Source organism: Hyaena hyaena, unplaced genomic scaffold, assembly GCF_003009895.1.
Source record: "Hyaena hyaena isolate Hyena2069 unplaced genomic scaffold, ASM300989v1 scaffold_10, whole genome shotgun sequence".
Lineage (NCBI taxonomy): Eukaryota > Metazoa > Chordata > Mammalia > Carnivora > Hyaenidae > Hyaena > Hyaena hyaena.
Window position 1 is genome coordinate 2499735 of NW_024080642.1, and position 7987 is coordinate 2507721.

At 37.3% G+C, this 7987-nt stretch overlaps 2 protein-coding genes across 4 annotated transcripts in view; one reads left to right on the forward strand and one right to left on the reverse strand.

Annotated features, from left to right (window-relative positions):
* Positions 1-7987, reverse strand: part of NF1 (neurofibromin 1) — a 263862-nt gene that overhangs the window by 50750 nt on the left and 205125 nt on the right. The gene's annotated exons all lie outside the window — the stretch shown is intronic.
* Positions 1532-7987, forward strand: part of EVI2B (ecotropic viral integration site 2B) — a 16417-nt gene continuing 9961 nt past the window's right edge. The window contains exon 1 of the mRNA XM_039252853.1: positions 1532-1838. The gene's annotated coding sequence lies outside the window, so the exon portion shown is untranslated. The remainder of the gene's footprint in view (positions 1839-7987) is intronic.

A 7987-nucleotide genomic window follows, 5' to 3' on the forward strand; every position in this document is an offset into this window, starting at 1 on the left:
GCTCTTGGCCATCAAATTCACTTTTTACAGGTACCATGGCTCTAAAGATCTAGGTTACATCTTAAAATGAGAGGGGAAAAAAACCAAAGCATCAATTTTATGATCAATTTATTGCCAATGTGTTAAAAAATTATAACCATAGCATTCTAGATAAAGCCAAATGTCAAAAAAGGAAAAAGGGGAAGCAAGAGAACACTCATGCCAGCCACGGTGATATCCAGATCCCTTCTCAGGGGGTACAAAGGACCAGACTGGCCAAGAAACTGAGCAGAGCTCCCACCTTATACAAATTAATAATGTGAGATCGTGTACTCGAACAACTAGCGGGAACACAAAGAGCTCCTTGAATCAGGAGTCAAATGTACTTGTCAGAGGAGACTGAAACAAGTTAGCACCGTTTTAAGAATAAGAAATTAACTAGGAAACTACTTTCATATTCAGCATACAGGTCAAACGTTTTCTGACAAAACAGAAAGTTTCTATGGTAGAAATACCTAAAATTCATCACTCCCTCATTAAATACACACCCTCAGAATGACGCAATCCAATGGCAGCTCATGAACAAACCAAAGTGGCTCCTTTTCAAACTTGACAGTGTTTAAACATGATGCATTAAGATATGTTTTGAGTTCAAATTTTAAAAGTGATTTTTGAACAAAGACATTTTTGTTTTGGACACCTGGGTATTATGGTCCACACGCTTAATTTGGGGATTTTAACATAGTGATGAATCAAAAGTTTAGTGTTTTGATTATATTCTGCTTTATAGTAGGACCCCTTAGAAACAGAAATGATTCTTTTTGTACCAGGTTATAAGTAACCTTGATGTTAAGAACGAGGTCTTAACAGTCTGGGATCCTCTGCAGTGCCCAGGAAAAAGCAGGGCATGGCTTAATCCTTACTGTTTCTACTGTAACAGGTGCTATCCGAGGCACTTTACGTTTAATCCCGTAACAGATCTACAAGTTAGGAATTATGATCTCCCTTTCTCAATTGAGGAAAGAGGCTATAAGGTGACTTGTCCAAAGAAAATTTTTATTCAGACTGACGCGTTCTCTTTTCAATATACTTTGCTTAATTTATTTAAATAATGATTCCCAATTTATATTACCTTCCACTGAGAAGTACCTACTTTGTGGGTAATCAAAGAGTTGTGCACTTGAACTTCAAAATCATTAAGTATTTAGTCCAAAAAATATTTGATTCTAAGTTTACCTCGGCTTTGTCTAAATTATGTAGGAGGAAATAAGGTCAATGCCTACCGGCTACCTACTGTGTGTGAGGCATTTAGACACATTATCTTATTTAATCTTCACAACAGCTCCGTAAGAAACAAATTTCTCCGGAGAAGGAAGTGATGACTCAGAAGTACAGCAACCTGCAAAAAAGGTGATCAAGTCAACAGAATACACCATTTGCTTTTTACGAAAAGAAATCTCACTTTGGGTAATAACCCAATAGGTAGTTTTTCCTTAGAATATGTGAGTTTCCTCTACAGTTCTATTCTAAATATTTAAATTCTATAATCACATGACTAGAGAGTCTCAAATGTTTACTTACCAATATTAATTAAAAGCATTCAAATCATAGAGCTGCAAATCGCGTTTCAAAATAAGGTTTGTTAAAGTAGTGCCTCTCTTAGTCATCTTGTGGCTTATTGCACTTCCTGAACCAACTATCCATCAACTTCCTCTTTTTCTGCAGAAAGCAGTTCAGTTTGGCTACAGGACCATTTTTAATCTGAACTGAACCACCCCTTTTGCTTTCTTAGCCAAATCGGCAAAATGTCCAGTTAGAACAAGAATTTAGCATTCTGCAAAAAGAAGTTAACAGCTGAGGTAAGAACACTTTCACACAGGCAATCTGGTTTGATCTTTGTTGTGTATGAAATTTATTTTTAAAACTAAACTGCTGTTAGCGTTTTATACATAAACTCTGCTAGCCTAAAGATATCTATTAACAGTTTTGTAATTTCACTGCATGGTATTAAAAATGTTCAGTGATGGGGCGCCTGGGTGGCTCAGTCGGTTAAGCGTCCGTCCGACTTCAGCTCAGGTCATGATCTCACGGTTCGTGGGTTCGAGCCCCGCATTGGGCTCTGTGTTGACAGCTAGCTCAGAGACTGGAGCCTGCTTCACATTCTGTATCTCCCTCCCTCTCTGACCCTCCCCTGGCTCACGCTGTCTCTCTCTCTCTCTCTCAGAAAAAAAAAAAAAAAAAAAAAAAATTTAAAAAAAGTTTATTAAAAAAATGTTCAGTGTTGAGCTTGCCTTGGAGAAAAGTGTTCAGCTAGGTTGGTATAATATAAGCCCTTTTAAGTTTATTCAATCACAACAGTTAGTTAGCCTTAGTTCTATGATTCAAAGACAGAAACTTATAAACATGGTGGATAAAGCTATAGGGTTAGAAGTAAAACTAGAATCCATGGGGTATGACTGAATTTATAAGCCCCAAATGCCAACCGTTAAGAGTTCTAACTTGCTTCTTATAAAATTTTCCTATCTGTAACATAATCCATAGACTTAGTTTTTAATCCCCTTTAGTTCCCATGGTAAAAATGGTCATCTTCCCCTTCACTTAATTTAAAAAGAAAGCAAAGGAGATTAGATGACATACTCAACTATCATTATTACATATGCTTTAGTTTTTACACATACAGAATTTTATATTTAACAATTTTATATTTAAGTAATACTTTTTAATTTATGTTTAATAAGAATTTTATTGGCTCATTTTTAAAGCTCACTAAGACAAAACTGTTTTTGATAAAATGTGTGTACATGTATTCATATCATCTACGTATTTATGCCACACATTATCATCTGAGCCTTTAGTAAATGGTAGAAGATAAATATAGGAAAAAAACTCTCACAGGATCAAAAATAGAATATTCTGTGAGTAAACCGGGCAGTTATAAAGTAAATATCCTCCAAAATAAAAATTGCAAAGAGTTTAGTTTATATAGGACTTGTAATATCACAGAACAAATTCATAGTGGGTGATGCTCTATTTCAACATTTCATAAATAGTTATGACTTTCCCTTATAGAAGTCCACTTTGGATTTTTTCTAAGTAATTATTACTTCAGTTTGAAAATAAAGATTTTTATCATTTTTTAGACAAGACTTATCTCTCTATAATTTTAAAGGGTCAGTTCAATAGTACTTGTGAGTTTATGGGGTGCCTGGGTGGCTCCATCAGTTAAGTGTCTAACTTCCACTCAGGTCATGATCTCACGGTTCGTGAGTTCAAATCCTGCGTTGGGCTCTGCTGACAGCTCAGAGCCTGGAGCCTGCTTCGGATTCTGTGTCTCCCTCTCTCTCTGTCCTTTCCCCACTCACACTGTCTCTCTGTCTCTCAAAAAAGGAATAAATGTTAAAAAAATAAAAAGAAATAGTACTTGTGAGTTTAATAGTACTTGTCTTTTTCCAATTAATTCCTATGTAACTCTACTTAGAAGGAAATTATGAATTCTGAATAAGTTCAAACTTGTTAAATATAAATCTGATGGCTTTCAATGTCCAATCTTTAAGTCACCTCAAATATGATAGCTTCCAAGGTAACCATTCAAAATTCCCACAACTGTTTTCACAGAATCAGAGGACTAAGTGGTTTTTTCCCTACCATTTACTCAAGAGGACTAAGTAGTTTTTTTCCCTACCATTTACTCAAGGCAGCCTCCAAAAGTTATTTACATATCTGTTCTCAGAGATCCCACGTCTCCTTCCTTCATAAAACATTCCTGCTTCATAATTTTACTATGAAAGACAGTGCAGCATATATAGTGACTCGTAACAGAAGGAAATGGCTCGGTACACGACTGGCATGATTTCTTTAACAGTGCCTTTATTCGCAACTGTGACATTCTGGCTAGTTACCCCACATCTCTGGGTCTCAGTTTCTCTATCTATAAGATGAAGGTAATACTACCTTGCTCATCAAAATAGGATAGTACCTAACATTTAGTGGGTACTCAGTAAATGATAGCTATTCTTACTGATAAAAGTCACCAAATACTTCCTATTATAGTTCAAGGTTAATCTCCTTTGCCAGTCTTCCTTAAGACACAGAACTGGTGTTTTCTTCCTTTCGTGAGTTAACTTAACCAGCTGGAGATACACTACAATAAATTTTAAGCTGTCTATATTGTAACTTATTACATCAAAGTAGTAATAATATCAAATTCATAATAATTCAGGTATTATTATTACCTATACTTGACTTTTTCTCAGGAATATGCTCTCTGAATCTCCATGATTCTCTTTAAATGACCTATTTCTTATCATAGCCAACTTAACAGAATCAATTTTAACTGGACTTTCTTTTTAAAAACTTATTTATTTAGAGAGCGAGACGTGAGGGAGGGAGGGGCAGAAAGAGAGAGGAGAAAGAGAATCCCAAGCAGGCTCTGCACTGTCAGCACGGAGCCCAACTTAGGGCTCGATCTCACAAACCAGGAGATCATGACCTGAGCTGAAATCAAGAGTCGGTCGCTTAACCAATTGAGCCACCCAGGCGCCCCTAAATAGACTCTTTATATACTTATGCCATTATATTGTTAAGAACATGTTTAATATATGAGGCTCCTACTTCACTATAACTGCCTGTATATACTTAGTTAAAATACAGCTGATGTTTTCCTTCTTCTTTTAAAACATTTTTAAATGGTCAGGGAAAGCAAAGGAGTGAAATCACAGATTTTGACCTCAAAGTTGCCAACCTATAATAATGAGCAAGATCCTGGCATATGAAGGTAGAAAAATGTGGGATGTGCTTGAGCAGCAGACTAAGGGATTTTTAGAAAAATGCTATGCTATGTGCATGGATTCTTTTGAATAATGAGCAGGTATGCTTCTGAACAGTGTCAGGGAAAAAATGTCAAAAGGATCTTAAGGATCCTTAGAACAGACAGAGGAACGTGAAATGAAAGACAAGTGTGTTTGAGAAGTCGGGTGAGTCATGTCCTCCATCTCGGGAAGGCAGGTCTTTCCGCAGATACAGGCCAGTGACAGAGGACAGCACTTGGTGGCACTCTCCTTCATCCGCTTCAATGTCTCCCCCAACTTCTTTCTCATTTTGCCCACTCTAATCATCGACCCTACGTTCTTGCTAGTTACATAACCACCACTTTTTCTTCAACTTTTCGTAACTTTTCAATACTTTCTCTAGTCCACTGACCTTCTCCTTTTCCATGTATTTGCTGCTTCCTTTAATTTTTGCTTTATTTTTCTCTTTGGTGCTATTTTTTTTAATTTCTTTGCACTCTTTATTGGTTTATATTTTTTTTAAAAACCTACATATGTTTCTGTAGTAACTTTCTGTGCTGGTAGTAACGGCCACCTTCACTTCTCTGCGTTAGAAAAGTTAAAAGTTTCTTCACTACTAGGCCCCCTCTTTTAAATCCCACTCTTTCTTTTCTGGACTGTTCTGATTTGCTGCAGAATTCTAACAGATTCTAACATTCTGATGTAGCAGATGCCGGGAGGGCAGACGGCTAACTGAAGATTGGGAAAGAGAGATAAGATAGGTAAAAAACAGAATTTGGTTTTGATACTGCTGTAACCCTTAGATGACAAGCAAAAGATCTCATGTAGTGAACGTTTTATGATCCTCCTATTGATCAAAGAAACTATGAACCTCTCAAAATTAATCTTACAAACTAAAATAGGCTTATAATTATGTTCCTGTTTGGGGTTTTTCCTTCTCTAATGCCTTTTTCAGCTAAATGAAAAGAGGAACCATGTGGGTTTTTAAAACATTTTAAGTGAAGTCACGAAAGAGGAAACATTTCTGGCTGAAGCCAATTCACAGCCTATATTTTCCAATGCTTTGGATGGCATTTTCTAAAAAAGCAAAGTGAAACTCTGAAGAATAACTTTTGGGGGGGGGGTGGCAATCTGTAAGAAGAGCAAGTGGGAACTGTGCACGGGAACCATCTAAAATGATATCAAATCCCCATATTTATGCTAAAAGTTTCCATTTCTTTCTCTATTAAGCCCTTTGTGAAATGGGTAATTTAATAACTTAGAGTTCATCTTCTCTGCTTACATTCTGGCAGAAGTATTAATAGTGAAAAGCTGAAAAGGAAAGGAACCATGAAGCCAATACGGGTTAGGTCCTCACTACGCTCCTAACACACACGGCTCTTTGCTGGAAAGGAATCAAGATGGAAACCCTGAGGTGGTTTAGGGCAGTAAAAAGAACATGTGCTTGTGAATCAGATGGTCCTGGGTACAAATGCCAATCTGTCCCTAACAGTGACATAACACTGGGCAAACTCTTTTTTTTTTTTAAGTGGTTTTCGTAAAAGTTTACTTATTTTTTAGAGAGAAACAGGGTGTGAGCAGGGGAGGGGCAGAGAGAGAGGGGGAGACCCAGAATCTGAAGCAGGTTCCAGGCCCCAAGCTGTCAGCACGGAGCCCTCCCTGCGTGGGGCTCGAACCCACAAACCGTGAGATCATGACCTGAGCTGAAGTCGGACACTTAACCGACTGAACCTCCCAGGCGCCCTGACGCTGGGCAAACACATGTGAATTTGTCTCTTTATCTGTAAAGTCAAGGATTCCACCATCTTCCTCATAGAGTCATTTAAAGGTTAAACAGCTATGTTCCAGATAAATATTTTTCTTGGTTTCTTTTCTGCCTTCTTCAAGGTTCTTATTTGAGCAGGTGGGGATAATAAAATGTGATCAGTTAAAAGTAATAAAAAATAAACACAATTATTTAAGAGAATAAAGATGTGAGTGAGGTGCGAACATGAATAATTATCTAAGGAACCATAAAGATGACAAGAACTAGAAGAATTCAGAGAATGGCTGATCTGTCTGGACTGTGGTCCAGAGAACTTGGCTTAAGAAGGGGAATTTAAGGGGCACCTTGGGTGGCTCAGTTGGTTAAGCATCCAACTCTTAATTATGGCTCAGATCATGATATCATGATTTGTGAGACTGAGCCCCACGTCAGGCTCTGTGCTGACAGTGAGGAGCCTGCTTCGATTCTCTCTCTCTCTCTCTCTCTCTCTCTCTCTGTTCCTCCCCCTGCTCATGCTCTCTCCCAAAATAAATAAATAAACATAAAAAAATTTACAAAAATTCCTCTGCTACCACTTTATACTATTTCAGAATATTCCAGACCACCTGCTATCACTGGTAAGGTTAAAAAGTATTTGGCAGACAACGTAAATATATGTAGAAAATATTGAGAAGTCCTTTAAATACCAAACAAGGATTTGTTTTTTTCAAGGTTATGTCAGATGGACTTGGCCTTTCTGTAGACAATCCAGCTTGCTTGGAGTATGGGGAATACGAAAACAGTCTGTTAGTCCTACTCGTGAGAAGGTAGCTATAATCTGTTTTCTGATATTTTTGAGAAATGGGTTACCCTGGTTTTCTATGACCAAATATGATCTATGAGGATACTGAAGGTAATTTATGTAATGATGATTCAGGAAGTGCTTCGGGTCACAACAGGAGTATCAAATTTCAGTGAGTATGGAATGTATGGCTAAAGGAATACACTCTTTCACCCAGTTGCTTATGTGACCTCTAGTCAGTGGCTTAAACAGGCTTCAGTTTCTTCATCTCTAACATGGGTATAATAAAAGTATGTGCCTCTAGGCTTGTTTTAAAGTTTAAATGAAATAATCTGTGAAAGGCATTCAACATGGTGCCTGGCAACGGTAAGCATACAACACATGTTACATCATTATCATCATCATCATCATCATCATCTCTATAATTATTGGTTTAGTAACTTAGAATTATTTATCTTGGAAGGTAAAGGGAGGAGGGTACATTAAATTGATTTAGACCACCAGATTATAATCTTAGGTAAATTACACCTACCCTCTCCTGGCCCAAGTGTTTTCCTCTGTTAAACAAAATGGTTGGATTAAAGGACCTTTTGGGTCATTCTGGCTCTAAGAATCTGACTTGAGATTACACGTTCCATGACCGTTTGCAATCATACTTCCTTTCTAAGCTGTGGG